Source organism: Apodemus sylvaticus, chromosome 6 (assembly GCF_947179515.1).
Source record: "Apodemus sylvaticus chromosome 6, mApoSyl1.1, whole genome shotgun sequence".
NCBI classification, from domain to species: Eukaryota; Metazoa; Chordata; class Mammalia; order Rodentia; family Muridae; genus Apodemus; species Apodemus sylvaticus.
In genome coordinates, this window is record NC_067477.1 from 141,813,093 (window position 1) to 141,831,205 (window position 18,113).

The 18,113-nt window shown below is 36.2% G+C and overlaps 1 protein-coding gene across 13 annotated transcripts in view; it reads left to right on the forward strand.

Moving 5' to 3' along the window:
* Positions 1-18,113, forward strand: part of LOC127687708 (uncharacterized) — a 472,408-nt gene that overhangs the window by 233,098 nt on the left and 221,197 nt on the right. For 10 of the 13 annotated variants that reach the window (XR_007978481.1, XR_007978478.1, XR_007978480.1 and 7 more), the window contains one exon: positions 16,753-16,868. The exons of the other annotated variants lie outside the window; for them this stretch is intronic. The gene's annotated coding sequence lies outside the window, so the exon portion shown is untranslated. The remainder of the gene's footprint in view (positions 1-16,752; positions 16,869-18,113) is intronic. 13 annotated transcript variants of the gene reach the window in all.

Below are 18,113 nucleotides of genomic sequence, written 5' to 3' on the forward strand. Positions count from 1 at the left end.
CATCTGTAAAGAGCAATGAGATGAAAGGGAAAAAATAACAGACAAAACATTGTATGGGGAATTAAGAGCATTTTGGCAAGATAAATGTAAATATTAAGTGTATAGCTAGCTATAGAGTTAATATTTAACATCTCACAGAGAACATAGTTGTCATTCAACATACTTTTGGAAACGTTGCTTAAATCAGAGATCACTAGAATTTAAACAGTGTCAGTATAGAAGAACTTTTGTCTTGAATAAGACAGCCATAATGGCATCAGTGTTTATTTCTGATGACTATATAAATGACATATTTATTTTAAAAGTGTGATTCGACATGATTCTAATTTTGGTCATTCAACTTGGAATGCATTCTACCAACATTTAATGATGAATCTTGAAGACATGATAATTGAAATATGACAAATTTAAAAGAACAAAACTGATTGTGTGATTCTGCTTCAGTGAAATATTTAATTAAAATAGAATGGGGCATTTTAGATACTGAAGATTTAGGGAAAGTAAAGAATTTGTATAGGCAATTTGATTTGAGGAAGATGTATAGTGGTTGTAATTGTGTATCATTGTGATTTTTAATTCTTAACTGAGAAATGGCAAAAATTGTAATTTTATTTGCTATATATAGTACAATAAAAATAAATTTCATGTCAACAGATATTAATCTGTTAATTAATGAGATAGATTTTTGAAGTGACGTGTGAAATTAAAATATTTTAAGATTCTATAGCATTAAATCTAAAATGATTCAAATTTAAATGACTAGTAATTGTTTTTGTTTCTTGAGACAGGGTTTCTCTGTGTAGTCCTGGCTGTTCTGGAACTCACTCTGTAAACTAGACTGGCCTCTAACTCTTAGAGATCTTCCTGCCTCTGCCTTCTGAGTACTGGGACAAAAAACATTGACCATTACTGTTCTACCAAATGATTGCTTTTTAAAAGTCATTTTCTTTTAAAATTGTTATTATTATTATTGTGGTGTTTGCTTATGCATGTATGTATGTATGTATGTATGTATGTACATATGTATGTATGTATCCACCCATTCTATCTATCTATCTATCTATCTATCTATCTATCTATCTATCTATATCTTTCTATCTATCTATCTATCTATCTATCTATCTATCTATCTTATCTGTCTATCTATTATCTATCTTATCTATCTATCATCTATCTATCTTATCTCTCTATCTTATCTATTATCTATCTATCATCTATCTATCCTATCTATCTATCCTATCTATCTATCTTATCTATCTCTCTCTCTCTTTATATATATATCTTATCTATCCTATGTATCTATCTATCTATCTATCTATCTATCCATCTATCTATCTTATCTATCCTATGTATCTATCTATCTATCTATCTATCTATCTATCTATCTATCTATCTTATCTATCTTATCTATCATCTATCTATCTTATCTATTATCTATCTATCTATCTTATCTGTCTTATCTATATATCTTATCTATCTATGTATCTTATCTATTGTACCGATCTTATCTATCTATCTTATCTATTTATCTATCTATCAGGTCTTATCATCTACCCTTGGCTGGCATGGAACTCAGAAATCTGTCTGCTTCCACCTCCTATATTATGTGATTAAAGGCATGGGCCACCACACTATATTATTATTAATTTGTTCTGTGTGTATGGGTGCTTTGCCTGCATGTAGGTGGGTCCTTGTATATGTGTACCTGGTGCCTCAAGATCACAAAAGTGGGTTTTGTATACCCTAGGACTACAATTATATAAGGTTGTGCTGCCACATAGTTGCTGGGAATCAAACTCAAGTCCTCTGGAAGAACAGCGAATACTCTTAACAATGGAGTAATCTTAACAGACCCATTAATGATTTGGGGGTTGGGGGTCGATACAAGGTCTCATGCATTCCAGGCTGGCCTTGATCTTGTAGCTAAGGATATCCTTGAACTACTAATCTTTCTATTTATGTTTACCTCTTGAGTGTTGAACGTATAAATATGTGCTGTCATGACTGGTTTATAGGATGCTGGATGTGGGACCAAGGCTATGCATTCTGGGCAAGTCCTCTTTTCTCTGAGCTACATATACCCTTCAGTTCCTATCTTCCAAATCTTGATCTTAAGTAGATTCCTTCTGATGGAATTATATACAATTATTCAATCTCATTTTTTCAAAGACAGTTCCTTATTTTGTAAAACGTAGGGGAAAACATAAACAACATTTTGGGCTGAATGTTAACAATGTTTAATACTGTTCCTTTTTTATTTGTTAATTCCATTGTGTTGGATTTCACAAGCCATGGGAGTGGGTTAAGAAGAGAAACCTCAGTTAAAGGGAAGTTTCTGTATAAATCATCAAAAACATGAGTTTTTGATTACATGTGAAGAGTAATTTTGCTTTACAGTAGGGCTTCCAAAAGTACTTGTTGGATTGATTAATTTTATATCCCTTGACATACAAACACCCACCCTCCCTCCTTTCCTCCCTCCCTCCTTCTGTTTCTGTCTCTCCCTATTCCCTCAGTCTCCCTGTGTTCTTTAACCATGAGTTGGGATAGGAAGATTGCTAACAGGGACAGTTAAAACTCTTTCAAAACAACAGCCAACCAAACAAGCATACATATGTTATTACTGATTGAAATCTTTTTTTTTTTTGAAAGTCTTATAACAGTCTTTTTTTTTCTTTCTTTTTTTAATTTTTTTATTCGATATAATTTATTTACATTTCAAATGATTTCCCCTTTTCTAGCCCCCCCCCAATCCTCGAAAGTCCTGTAAGCCCCCTTCTCTTCCCCTGTCCTCCCTCCCACCCCTTCCCACTTCCCCGTTCTGGTTTTGCCGAATACTGTTTCACTGAGTCTTTCCAGAACCAGGGGCCACTCCTCCTTTCTTCTTGTATCTCATTTGATGTGTGGATCTTTTTATACTCAGAAAATTTATTTATTCCTACTTGTTTTGTAAACTTCTTCAAGTAATAATAGTATTTTTGACAGAAGACATTTACTGTGAAAAGTTACTTTTATTAATTGCTGATATAATTATTTGAATATGTTTATAGATTAACACTGTAGGATTTTTTGAGAATATTTACTTTTGGATAAAATAGTGCAAAGTGAGATATAGTTGTGTCTTTCTTTATCCCCTATAAAATTGAGGATATTTCTGTATTTCTACCCCACTGACTGTTACTATATGGAACTTGCATTTAAAATGAGTTTGTGAAGTAGATTATGTGTATCACTTATTTATTTTAAAGCTTTTGTTATTGTGTATATTTATGTTTATGAGTGTTCTGTCTGCATATATGTATGTGTACCATGTACCCATGGATGTAGGACAAAGGTGTTGGCTCCCCTGGAAGCAGAATTACAGATGATTGTGAATTGCCTTGTGGATGCTGGATATTAAACTTAGGTCCTCTGCAAGAGCCCCAGTGTTATTAACCACTGCAACATCTCTCTAGCCCCTATTTTATTATTTTTAGTATGTGGATGTTTTGCTTATATATATATGTCTGTATACCACATGCATGCCTGGTATCCACAGAGGCCAGAAAAGGGTGTCAGATTCTCTGGGACTGTAGGGTGTGAACTCTCATGTGAGTTCTCAGAATCGTACTCTGGTCTTCTGTGAGAGCAGCCAGTGTTTCTAAAGATATATTTATTTATTTTATATATGTGAGTACACTATAGCAGACTTAGGACACACCAGAAGAGGGCATCATATCTTATTACATTTGGTTGTGAGCCACCATGTGGTTGCTGGGAATTGAACTCAAGACCTCTGTAAGAGCAGTCAGTGCTCTTAGCCGCTGCCATTTCTCCAGCTCATGGCCAATGCTTCTAATCACTGAGATATCTCTCCAATGTGTGTCTTTCTTTGAGTCTGTTAATTTTTATTATTATTACATCACCCTCCCCCTTTAAAATTTTTATTTGCTGAACCTTGAGGACCATCTTAACTAGAATTTGAGAGAAAGACAACTGTAAATGCTGAGAATAAAGAATTGGAGAAGTAGAAAAGAGACGGCATGTCCTTTGAATCAGGGACAGCAGCGGAGGTCTGCAATTACTTGTAATTTTAAAGAATGTAAAATATAGTTAATCTGTAACATTCTTAAAAGTTAGTAGATTACATTAGGAAATCTCCATGTAAATAATGTTTTATATACATAAGTATCACATTTGTAATAGATTATGTGTAACCAAATTTAAACAATTCTTATTCTATAATTTTACAGTTGATAAAAATGGTGATGTTTTTCATTTCTATTCTTCGTGAGCCTGGGGAGGATAAATATGGTTATGAGAAGCCAGAGGAACGCTGGTTACCTATCCATACTGTGGAAACCATCATGATTAGTGTCATTTCTATGCTGGCAGATCCTAATGGAGACTCACCTGCAAATGTAGATGCTGCGGTAAGGTATTTGCCTAATAACTGCTCCTTCTATCCTTTACCCTTTTTATTCTCTCTTAATAAAACTCAACGTGAAACTTACTACATATATGCATCTCTTTGTGTCCACATTTTCATAAAAATAAAAATTTATTATGTATAATGGATTATTTTGTATAATCTATGTATAATGGATTATTTTGAAATATGTAGGATAAATACGGTTATGAGAAGCCAGATATTGCACAATATCTAGATACTGTGCCATAGCAAATTTGATCTAGTTGGCATACATTAATTCCCTCACTAATTTTTTAGTAAGAACAATTAAAATCTATTCCTTTTCATTAGTATTCAAAATAATGGATTTCATTATGATATATGTTCATAAAATTATCTTGTAGTTGTCTTGGTTTGAGGCTTTTTTTTTTTTTTTTGGTTTTTGGTTTTTGGTTTTTTCAAGACAGGGTTTCTCTGTGTAGCCCTGGCTGTCCTGGAACTCACTCTGTAGACCAGGCTGGCCTTGAACTCAGAAATCTGACTGTCTCTGCCTCCCAGAGTGTTGGGATTACAGTCATGCGCCACCACCGCCCGGCTGAGTCCTTTTATTTACTTCGAAAAAATAAAAATTAAAAATTACTATTGTCTCTGCATTCTTTGAATGGTTGTTATAGGAAAGAGAAATAAAGGCTAAGTATTTTTGTGAGCATTTCCTGGTATCTACTTGTTTATTAAAAGTTGGTTTTGTTGCCGGGCGGTGGTGATGCACGCCTGTAATCCCAGCACTCTGGTAGACAGAGGCCGGCGGATTTCTGAGTTTGAGGCCAGCCTGGTCTACAGAGTGAGTTCCAGGACAGCTGGAGCTACACAGAGAAACCCTGTCTCGAAAAACAAAAAAACAAAACAAACAAACAAACAAAATCCAACATGCCTTCATGATCAAAATTCTATGGTCAATAGTACTAGAAAAAGCATACGTCAAACCCCAAAAAAAGAAAAACAAAAGGCCAGGCAGTGGGCGCACGCCTGTAATCCCAGCACTCTGGGAGGCAGAGGCAGGCGGATTTCTGAGTTTGAGTCCAGTCTGGTCTACAGAGTGAATTCCAGGACAGCCAGGGCTATACAGAGAAACCCAGTCTTGGGGGTGGGGGTGGGGAACCAAAACCCAAAAACCAACCAAACAACAACAACAAAAAGCATATGTCTGTAAATTAAAAAGCAGAACCTTTTCTGCTTTGCTTTGTCTGGCCTCAAAATAGTGTTTCTCTTTGAGTAGGCCCTGCAGGCCTGGCCTGGAACTTGCTCTGTCAACTTGGCTAGCCTCAAACTCACAGTCAGAGAGTTTTTCACTTAAGCCACCAGAAAGAAGTCACAGCCACATGTTTTTCTCCTGCTTTTTGCCTATTTCTTTTAAGTGCCTGATGAACCAAACCTTTTAAAAGTTTTTTTTTTTAATCAAAATACATAACAATAGCTGGGCTACAGAGTGCATTCCAGGATAGCCAGGGCTAGCTACACAAAGAAACCCTGTCTCGAAAAATCCAAAAAAAAGTAAGCAAGAAGGCAAGCAAACAAACAAGGAAGGAAGGAAGGAAGGAAGGAAGGAAGGAAGGAAGGAAGGAAGGAAGGAAGGAAGGAAAGAATGAAAGAAAGAAAGAAAGAAAGAAAGGAAGGAAGAAAGAAAGAAAGAGAAAGAAAGAAATTAAACTGATTACAAATGTTCCTTCTCTGCATATCCAACCACTCCCAGATATTAACATTTTACAAATGTGTTCTTTTTTTTTTTTTTTTTTTTTTGATTTGATTTTTTCGAGACAGGGTTTCTCTGTGTAGTCCTGGCTGTCCTGGAACTCACCCTGTAGACCAGGCTGGCCTCGAACTAAAAAATCCACCTGCCTCTGCCTCCCAGTGTGCTGGGATTACAGGCGTGCACCACCAACGCCAGGCTCTACAAATCTGTTCTTGATATTGTATTAACAAAACTTCCTTTAAGAATAGAGGATTTTGCCGGGCAGTGGTGGTACATACCTGTAGTCCTAGCACTCTGAGAGGCAGAGACATGCGTATTTCTGAGTTTGAGGCCAGCCTGGTCTACAGAGTGAGTTCCAGGACAGCCAGGTTTATACAGAAAAACTCTGTCTCGAAAATTCAATTAAAAAAAAAGATTAGAGGAATTTGATCCTCTGTACTAGGGAGGGTAAAACTAAAGAATATGGCAGGCATTTTGCCTATGGTATCTGTTCATATGTAGTCACAGGTGATTGTGAGCCCCTATAAAGGTACTAGATACAAATCCTTTTTGTTTTTTTTTAAACAATCATTCAGTTCTCTAAATTGTGGAGCCAGTGGGACATTTCTCTAGCCCATGAAGGGATTTTTGTGTCTGCGTGTTTGTGGGTGTGTTTGTGTGTATCTGTATGTGTTGTTTTCTTTAAGTGTATAGAATGATAGTAGACTGTAGAGTTGGTTAGGTTCAACTCTTGTTTCCTTTTTTTTTTTTTGGTTGTTTGAGACAGGGTTTCTATGTATAGTCCTGACTGTCCTGGAACTCACTCTGTAGACCAGGCTGGCCTCAAACTCAGAAATCTACCTGCCTCTGCCTCCCAGAGTGCTGGGATTACAGATGTGTACCACCACTGCCCTGCTCCCTGATGACTTTGAACTTAGAGATTTCCCTGTCAAAATCTTCTGGGATTCATAGCCACTGTGTCTCAAGATCTCTAAGCCAAGATCCAGGTCAGAGTTCATTCCAGATATAGTCAAGTTGACCACCAGGGATAGCTGCTACATGGAATATAGTTGGTCTTGCCAGTTGCTTCTTGCCAGTTAGTTCAGTCCACTTCACAGATAAACTAAAGTGAGGTGGGGTTTAATTTCTGGAAAACTTGATTTGTTTACTTCTAGTTTGTTCTTATTTCTGAGATACTAACCCCTTATATAGAGATCAGAATATTTGGAAGATTTGTAGACTGCAGTCCTCATTCTTTTAGTATGGTGTTTGTTAAAAACATGGCTACTTTTCAGCCACTCCTCTGGAGTTGACAGATTGGTCTCAGAGTGGAAAGAACCCCATTTGGGGAGAAGTAGCAGATCTTTGTAAATTTTGTTCTCTTCTGATACTTGACTAATTTCCATTACTTGGGAGGTGTCTTTGGTTGGGACAATTTTGTATAGAAAACAGTTTTAGTTTCTTGTGGGCTTTGCTTGGTGTTGTTTTTCCTTCAATATAGACACCAAGCTCACAGCCTCTTGAAAGACAGGCAAGTACTGCACTCCTGATCCATATCTATAGTCTAAGCATCTGTCTGAGTATCAGACCTGTCTACCCTCCTTATTACACCATCAATAAGGATTTTCTCACTGGCTTTTCACAGCAGAAACCTTGGTGAGCATAGGTGCTCTTAAATGAGCAATCAAATGAATTACTATTTTTAATTTTTTATGTATGTATGTATGTATGTATGTATGTATGTATGTATGTATTCATTCAGAACAGATACTGTTTCTGTATCCTAGCCTGGTCCTGAGCTCATTATGCAAATGAAGCTGTCCTTGAACTCCTGATTCTCCTCATTCTACCTCCCAGACACTGAAATTATAGGTGTAATACCCCATACCTGGCTTTAAATTTGAAGATATATTTTATTATCTGTAGAGAAATCGCATGAGGAGATTGCTCGCAGCTTGCTAGTTTCCAGGCAACCTAGGGTCTTTGTCATTCTCAGCCGACCAAGACAGAGGAGACACTTCCTCACGCAGAGAACCTGATGTTCTCCCAAGCAAGCTGCAAACCTGAGGAAGCGACCTTCCTGTTCCCCTTCCCATGAGAAAGTAACTTTGCTTATAGTTTAATAGACATCATGATGGGCAGCAATGCAGCAAGCAGCAGGCGTGGCAGCTGGAGTAGAATGCAGAGAGCTCACATCTGCAGGCACAAAGTGTGAAGCAGAGAAAGCAGACTGAATATGGCAACAGTCTTTAACCTCTCAAAGCTGACCTCTGGGGACTCACTTCCTCCAGCAAGGCCGCATCTGTTAATCCCTTCCAAGGAGCACCACCAGCTAAGTGTCCAAATATCTGAGTATGTGGGGACATTCTTATTCAGTTACATTAATGAATGTGACATACACATTAGCAGAATTCTCAAGTCATTTGCTTTTAAAAGTAGGTGTATAGATTCAGAGTTTCTTGGAAACAGTAATTTTCTAATAGGAATTTCTCTGACTCTTAAGGGATAAAGTCTTCAGGACTGGTAAATAAGCTACTTAAGGAGAATTTGAGAGAAACACATGGCAGTTCTGGGCTTGTAATGAATACACCATTGAACACCCTCACACCTGCCTGGAGCAAAATTGAAAGCAAAACTCTTCTGTTCGCAGAATTAGTAATTTATTCTCAGGGCCTTTTCCATATGCCCCTAAAACATTTAAATTTTCTTTTTTACTCCTATGACTTAGCTGACAACTTCTGTGTGTCTTTAGCCATATTTCATGTATATAATATGTCATTAATACAAATTTCAGAAAGAGAAACCAAATCAAAGGTCATTTCAAAAACTAAAGAGTCATGTGTGTGGATAAAATATGTTTTAAGTGTTAAAGATTCTTATAAATCTTACAAAAGCTAATTTGACTTTAATAGGGTATTTAATGCTTCATATAATAATCTTTGATATAAACATGCATAATTACCAAAAGCAGTGTAAATATTGATTAATTTATGAAATGTAATGCAGTGATAGTCTAAGTTGTGGCTAGAAAAATTTGACTTTCTGCCTCTTTTGGTCTAATAATGAGCTTACTAGTTAGTCCCTAAGACTGAAGCTAGAGACATGTCAGTGTTTGGTAATCCTGGTGTTGTATGGTACAGTTTAGTTCTGCCAGTGTTTTCTGTCCTCTGGCCCCCTCTTCCCTTATCTGCCCTCATGGCTCTGCTCTTGTCTGCCTCTACCCAGTCTGCAGGTCCTCACCCCTCTGCTATCTCCCAGTAAACCTCCTCACACCTGATCTCTTGCATGTAGTAATTTCTCAAGAGCACATCTTGGCATGGGTGTGCAGTAATACCCCCTTGCTGTATTATATTTCAGCCTCATGTATTACATATTTTATCCTGATAATCAGTCCCTTGTGCTGTGTTCTTTTAATGAACTTCTCACGGGGTGCAGTTTGTATGGCAGGTGTGTTATACTGTGTGTGTTTTCTTGAGTGGCTAGTATGACCTAGTTTAAGAGCCATTTTCTGTCAGATGATAAAGGATGTTAGCATTCTGTCCAAACTCCATCCCATCGTTACCTGGCAATAGCCAGGTAGGCCTGACCCACTATAAAAGAGCCTGGTTGCCCCCTCTTTGCTCTCTTGCCCTCTTGGTCTCTTGTTCCTCCCTTGCTCTTTTCCTGCTTCCCTTTTTCTCTTCTCTCATTGCTTTCCCCCCTCTCTCTCCACGTGCCATGGTTGGCCTCTACCTCTCTACTCTACTTCTCTAGTGTCTCTTTCTCTGCCTCTACCACCCTCTTAACTCCCCTCCCCATGCCCTTAATAAACTCTATTCTATACTATACCATCATGTGGCTGGTCCTCAGGGGGAAGGGATGCCTTAGCATGGGCCTGCTGAGGCACCCCATTCTCCCATACCTCACAACATCACCATAGAACATATCCCCTCCTGTCTGTATCTTTCTACAAACACTCCAAAGAGAATATTTTAGTAGATTGTTTAACTAAATAGTGGTAACAAGTAAGTGACTGTTAATTTGATTTATTGATGTTTTATGCAAAGTGAATGTTAAGTGTTGTTATTCAGGAGGGCATGGATTCGTTCTCTATAGACCTCACTCAGCCAGTTGAAAGGTTGAAATGTGTTTAAATATGAGGCTTAAACTGTAGGGAGGAAGTTCTCTGGACAGATTGTTCTGATAAAGCATCCTGAAAATAATGCATTTGACAAAATTTACTTGGCATTAATCTTTTGTCTTCCGTTAATTGGACATTTGAATTTTCAAATTTCCCATTTCCCTTGATAAATATCAACGAAGAGTACATTATTATATAAAATTGACTTAATTTTTTCTACCCACCACGAGGCAGGGCTGTTGGAGGAAGCAATCTGAGAATGATGACTGGGAAAATGGGTGTGTTTAATGAATAAAGACAGTTACATGTCTAGATAATTATTTTCGTTTTAGTTTATGATATGGTTTCAGGTATGATGTGATTTATACACCAACTCTGTGTTTTCAGTGTTCATAAACTGTAACTCTTAAAGTTCACTTTACTGTCAAGAATTTTGTCCTGAGGAAGTAGATATTTTGCATAGAACAATTTAACGTATTTTAGTTTATCTCAGCATTGCTGGTAATACTGAGAATTAGGAACATTGCACAAGTATCTAGTACATAGTGTCATCTGTTTCTCTGGGCTATGACTCTTAATGTATGTGATTATTAGCACTCTTTAGTCCTTAGTGTAGGTCCTTGTTATAGAGACAAAAGCTAGAGCTACATTTTCATTAGTATAGTATTGTACTGTTGTCTCTGTGATGACTGAAACTAACTATTAGGGACAGGTTTGTTGAGTTAAAACTAAGTACTAATCAATCAAAATATTTGCTATGCTTAATGAGGGTAGATCATATTGTTTATAATTACAAGTTTTGCTGGTAAAGTGTTACTTCAGAGTCTATCCTAGTACAGGTTTTAGAGTTAGTCTCTAGAAAATGCAAAATTTTCTTCAATGTACTTTGGCAAATTTAATTTCTAGACTTCGGTCACATATACTCTGAGAAACAAAAAATTGTTTAAAAATATCATTGCTTTTTATAATCACTACTTAAGAAACTCCTTAATTCTCTGTAGCACCTTATTCATGTGGAAGGAAATGAATGAGAAAACAATTGCAGTAATTTCTATTTATTTCTTAATATTTGGTCTTATTATTTGGTATGTTTGCTTCCCTCTGGTGTTGGATTTAGAAAATTGTGGTTCTTTTATTATTAGTTTTTTATTAGTATTTATTATTGGCCTTTTTATTAGTCTTTACTAGTATTTATTATTGGTCTTTAATTAGTAGGGAGGGGCTGACCGCACAAAGATCCTTGGCTTTTGTGTTTTTGAGCCCTCTGGATCTTTTGTCTGGCCTATAGCCTTCAGCATGTGTGTTGATATTAGGCAGCCTGCAGTGTAAGCATTTGGGAGAGCTGGTTTGTCTGTCCTGTGCCCTGTTTAGAAGTGTGGTGGGGGGATATTGGAAATTCGAAAGCTGCAGGGGAAGGTTCGCTTGCAGCTGAAACGCCTAGATCAGTCTGCTGTGTCTGTGAAGAAAGCTTTGGAAAGATAGCTGTTGTTGTTCAATTGCTGATCTTCAGCTGTGAATGTTGCTTTTCAGGCAGCATTGATTTTGGGTCCTTGAATTTTTCTCAGGCTCAGGGAACCCCAACTATGCTGTGACATTGGCGCCACCTTGTGGCCCAGCTCAGGGCTGCGTTGTTACCTCTGGTTTTTTAGGATATAGGGGGCTGGATTTTCCTCTCAATTTAGTTCAGTTCTAAGCTGGATATAAGGTGCACGAATTTGTTGCTAAAATTTCCAACCCTTATAGCCCATATAAATGACACATAATCCAAATATTTTAATTATAAGTCATATGTCTTCATTGGCAAAATACTTACTTCCCAATCACTAAGATTTGTGCTTTCTCCCATCCATGTGATCCATAGTGGCTTCCTCCTCTCCTCTTCCTTCTCTCTTTTTCTTCCTCTACCTGCTCCCCCTTTTGAACCTCCAATCCCACCTTTCCCCTCCACTACCCAATCATAGACTCTAACCTTTGATTGACTAATTAAAATAGAGAGAAGGTTCACATGGCATCACCTAAGTACATGATGGTCTGCTTGTGTGGTCTGACTCTTTAATACAAATCCAAATACTGTTAGTTATTTAAATGTGTGTTTTACTATATTTCTTACACAGCTGTTTTCCAAATATGCCTTTGTCTAGTCTGCTGTAGCAGCATAGACATGTTTTGTTAACAGTGTATTTTCTTGCCAGTAATACATGCATATTTGTTTGTCAGATATGCTACTATTGATATCTAGAGTCATAATGGTTCAACACTAAAGCTAACTGTCAGAATTTTGTTTTGGTTTTGAGTCAGGGTTTTCTGTATAGCCCTGACTGTCCTGGAACTCACTTTGTAGACCAGGTTACCCTCGAACTCACAGAGATCTGCCTGCCCTCAGTCTCTGAGTGCTGTGGTTTAAGTCCTGCACCTGGCTTGATTTTTTTTTAAATACATCATTTTGTTGATTTCTGGGTGTTTGGTGATACCTAGTAAATTTGCACTTTAAATATATTTAAGTGGATCTTCACTTCCTGCTCAATCCTTTATCTTAACAGGCAAGCTTCCTCTGATTTGGAACAAAATAAAAACAGGCTGGTCTTCCCTTGTACCTGACACAGGTAGGTACTAAAATTGTTTTCTTCAAAACAGTTCTATTTGATGCTTTCATTCTGATGTTCTTATTGGTATTCTAATGATTCCAAACTTCTTAATATAAAAATCCTCTAGGAATGTTAGGTTATATAAGTTACAGTAACTATAACTGAAAACTTTGCTACTATGTTTCCCATTAAACTTAACTGTGGCTACCTCAAAATGTCAGGTCATTTCAGTGCTGTATGCACTGGGATTCCAAGCTTTCCTTCTTCATGGGGACTTTATAAACAGCTGAATTTATGAGCTGTATAAACGTGACATTTTATATTCCGTTCCTAATCTCCTGTGAGAATGATGCTGATTGGTAAGGATAATTGAGATTTTCTAGAAGGCTGTTTCAATAATGCACTCTTAAAAATTAACATTGAAATAGAACTGTTGTAACTATGTGGTAAACTTAGGGAGATTGGTTTAACATCTATGTAGATTGTCTCATTTGTGTGTGTGGCTAACACTTGTCATCCCAATCCAACAGGAAGCTGTTTTGTGATAGTTGTTACTTAAACTAGATTCTAGTTCAGTTATTTTGATAAAGGTTTTGGTCTCTCTCTCTTTTTTTTTTTTTTTTTGTGGGCAAAAAGTAAGGTTCAAGATTATATGATAGTAATCTTTATAACTGTGGAAAGGGAGGCATAAAGAGGGAGATGCTAATGGGGTTTTAGAAAGTTGCAGGGTCTTTCTATGTGAATGTTTGTTGCTCTTATGTTATTTGTTTGTATATCTAAATAGGCTTTTAGCCAGTAGTTTGGAATATTTCATAATAATGCCATCTGTTATTTGTTTCTTGGTTTTTTAAAACCAAAGGTCACTTGATCTTGAAAGCTTTAGAATACTATTATGAGTTAGGTCAATGAATGGGAGTAAATTTTTAAATTTATATGTTGTAAGAAACCATGTGATAGGCATTTTATTTAAATCTTCTGTACCCCTTAAATATTTAACATTTTTTAGGTTGTTTACCTTCTGTTTCATAGTACTTTGAACAGTAGAATTGTGATTGTTGTTTGCCTTACATATTCAAGGCCCTGAGTTTGATACCTTGTTCTACAAAATAAAGATCATGATTAGTGAAATTTACATAGAGAATTTCAAGAGTTTGATTTAGTGTAACCTGGATCTGAGTCCTTGCTCTGCCACTTTCTGCGACAGGAGCATGCATGGGTGTTTGCCTTTCTTGCCTATTTCCTCTCTGCAAGAGGAACGACAGGAATCAGTGATGCCCAGCATACATCTGCTTAAAAGCAGCAGGGAGAAAGGTTCAGTGCCTTGCACCTAGTGGGACTAGACAATCGCCTCACAGTTAGTACGTGAAGTGGCTCAGTTGTTCGGGAGTAAGTTTTTTATTTTGTTTTGTTTTGTTGTTTAAAGCTGATACGCAAGCATATTCTTTGAAATCAGAACTTCTTATAAGCTTAGAAAGTTCTTAGAGTTTAGATTCTTAGATTTAGGACCTGTACTATTATATTTTGGAACACCATGAGGGGTATTTGTAATAAAATTATTATAAAGTAATATTATCCTAATAGTTGGATTATAATAATCCTTATAAACAATCTCTGGTTTTTCTAAGTCAGTAATTGTCCTTACGAGATAATATTAACTTTCAGCTCCATAAATGCAATAAACGTGCTGCAGAACTAGTAACATCTAATGGTGAAAGAAAAATTCCCTCTGTATGTAGATTTTTGTTTTTTTCTGTGGACTTTTTGAAATATGTCTAATTAGAAGAGTAGTATGATAGCCTAAAAAGTTGGAAATCAAGCAGACTGGAGTTAAATTGCAATTTGGGCATTCATCAGCTGTGGGACTTAAATTACTAGTCTATAAAAGGTGGGGGTAGTAGTAATGTTTTCCATAGTGCTGTGAGAATTAATCTATCCCCCTGTGAACCTCTTTGTTTTAATACTTATCAAGAACACTGGGAGGCAGTAGCCATTGTTATTGTTGTTTCATTAAATAAAGTTTGTAGAGTTGTGCAGAATGGAGCTTATTAAAGCTAAGTATGTGAAACTACACATACCAAAATCGTTACAAATAATCAAATTTATCTTGTAAAATTAAATTTTAAAAGAAGACAATTAGAAAATAGAATAAGAAAGAATACCATGGTGTTGTTAGAAGTGATTTAAAATTCTATCAGATAACTAGAGAAACTGAAATTCATCTATTAAGGTGGTATACAGTCCATAGTATATTCCATATTATATTATGATACCATTCTTCTTGAATGTGATTGCTAAACTAATCTGTTTTAAATGATAAGTATTAGTTTGGGTTTGAATGTTCTTTTTTCCTTTTAGGCAAATTGATCTGGCCCAGACAGCAGAGCTCTGTAAGGCATGTTGATATTGATTGCTTCTTTGTCTCAGGGGCTATAAGAAATATAACAGATCTCAAAGGTCTGTATTCTTGTTTGTTTTAAGAAAGTTGATACATATCAATGTGTGTGTGTGTGTGTGTGTGTGTGTGTGTGTGTGTGAATTGATAACAATGTATTCTTTGGAAATTATTTTGATTTTTCTTAGTCAAATCTATTCCTTTGTTCAAATTGGCTGGAGCCTATATTCACAAGTGTAGGAAAATTAGAAAACTACTGCTTGGTGTAAGCTGAAATATACAGAGAAGAGTATCTTAAATTGAGGACTGTATTATCTCAAATAGATGAGGATATTTTCTGGATATTTTTCATATCTTTTTATTGTTTGTTAAGGGAAAATTTCTATTATCCTGTGTCTTCAGACTTTCTGTTCTTCTGTTGAAGTAACTCTCCTCTATGAATGTAGGTAAACATACTAATCTTTGGGTTTTGATAATTTTATACTCTAGAGGTGAGTCATCTGGGCAGTCTGCTTTTTTTTTAAATGAAATTTTAGGTTTATGTGTGTACTACTTACTAGTATTGAAACATTTATTTAGGATTTTTCCTTAGTTCTTTCTTGACAAGATAGCTACAATAGTGTTTTCTTTTTAAAGTCAGTTTTTCTCTTATGTGAAAATCCTAGAAAATTCTAGATTCCCAACAAGGCTTTATTTTTGTCCTAGGTAGTTGTGACTTAGCTCTGAAAAGTATTATTTTGAATTTGAAAGAATTAGTTTTAGCCTTGGGACAACTTACCTTCTAGTAAATTGTTCTTTTTTCTAGTTTATATGGAGAGGCAAGAAGACTTTCTGTGTTATGTGTTTCTTTGTTCTGAGTCTCCTGCCCTCTAAGCCTGTGGCGTTTTACTTGCACATCAGTTTTACAACATTATTGTTGTCTTGTAATTTTATACATAAAAGGAAATGATACATTAAAGTAATGTTCTTAACCAAAGCAAAATCTGGGGGGTCTGAAATTCACATTTGGTTATATGTTAAACATCAGATTTTCATTGCTGTGCATGAATCTCCAGTTTGTTTCTATTGCTATAAAATTAGAAGAAAAATAAAATGGGAGTATAAACGTATTTATATCCGAATTGTAAAAGTCTGTTTATAGTTTTTGTTTTGTTGTCTATTCCTACAATTTGAGCCTGGGATCTGAGTTGTCTGCTTTTCATTGTAAGAAATGAAAAGCCATGGAAAACTGACTCTGCTGATTTTAGATTGAGTCGGTTTACAGAAACATTGCTGGAGCCATGCGTGGTGCATGCTTTTAATCCTAGCAGGTGAACATCAGTGAGTTCCTGGCCAGCGTGGTCTACATAGAGAATTTCAGAAGACCCTGTCTTAAAAAACATTAGGTGATGTTATATGGTGATGCTTTTTAAGATTTAATGCATAAGTGATTAAAGAACAAATATTATATAATTAAAATTGCATGAAAAAATTCCATTACATGACCTTAACATCCTTTTGTACTTAGAGAAACAATTCAATTTTTTTTTCTCACAGGAAAAACAGTGGCTCTGTCAGCAACCATGGCACAGGAAGGTCACCTTTTCATCGTGGTGCTAACATCCAGCTGGAGTGGCAGTATTACCAAAATAAAATCCTGAAAGGAGAAGCAGGTACACATGAGTGTTTAAAAGCCATAGTAACCTCTGGGTGGCTTCTGGATATTGCTGGTGGTGTTGGTACCTTAGAAGTACAAGTAGAATTAGAATAATTAACAACTTGAAGTTGAAGGTTTTAAGGATGCTAGTGACTGTAGAGAGAATATCTTGTGTATTTTACTAAAAGAAAACTACAGCCTATAGGAAAGTGTAGAATACAAGAGGAGACATTCAGAAGGCAGAAAGAATTCTGGGATAGAGCCAGGGATGAGATATTTGCCTGGGAAAATGTGACGAGACTGACACATGGTACCTGAGCCCAGGTAAGTAGTCATGTGTCAGAAAGTAGATTTGAGTAAGTGGGTTATAATGCACTATGGCCTAGTCAGAGAAGACTAGCTATAAGGCCAAGATATTTGTAAGTATACATATTTTGAGTCTGAGTTTTATTTCTGGGAGCATGGGGCTGGGAAGAAGACCTAGGTCCAAACTTCTACAAGTGACAACTTGAATCACAACAAAATCTAAATCTGAGCAGATGACCGGTGCATAGTTATGTTTTCTGGAATTGGATGATGGTGTTTTCCTGAAACCCAATCTACTGTGTATAAATTTAGATTGGGAATTGTAAAGCATGGGGTGAATTGTTTTCGTATTAACTAAATAAGTTATTAGCCATTTGGCTTATGTCACAGTGAAGACACTGAAGTTTGTGTTCTTCAGTATTTTTAAGAATTTAAAGGTAGACACAGTGGCACCTAATCCCAGCCTTTGGGAGATAGCACCAGGAGAACAGTATTTTCAAGGGAAGGCTACAGAGTAGGGAAACCCTGATTTAAGAAAGGACACAACCTCTTTTGGAACCAGAATCTAAATGCCTCATTTGAGTGAACTTGTTTTTTAGAAGAAATATTTTCATAGCTGTCTTAGAAAACTAGTCTCTTCACATTCATAAGACCTTTATGTGTTTTTATTACCTTGCATTACAATTTGAAACAAATTGGGAATCCTTTCTCATTGGTTTCCTTGTGGAATAAATTGTTAAAACCACAAATCTTTAAAAAAAAAAATCATTCTTTTAGAGAAGCATTTACCAGAAGACTGATATATAGCACAGTAGAAAGGATCTAGAGTTGGGTTTTATCCAAGTTACTTTGGTTCCCTGTTTTGTCAGATATAAAACACTGGGATTATTTTATAAAAGACCCAGATGAGGCAAAACAGAGTCTGGGCATCTGGATTTCTTTTCTGGAATTAGTC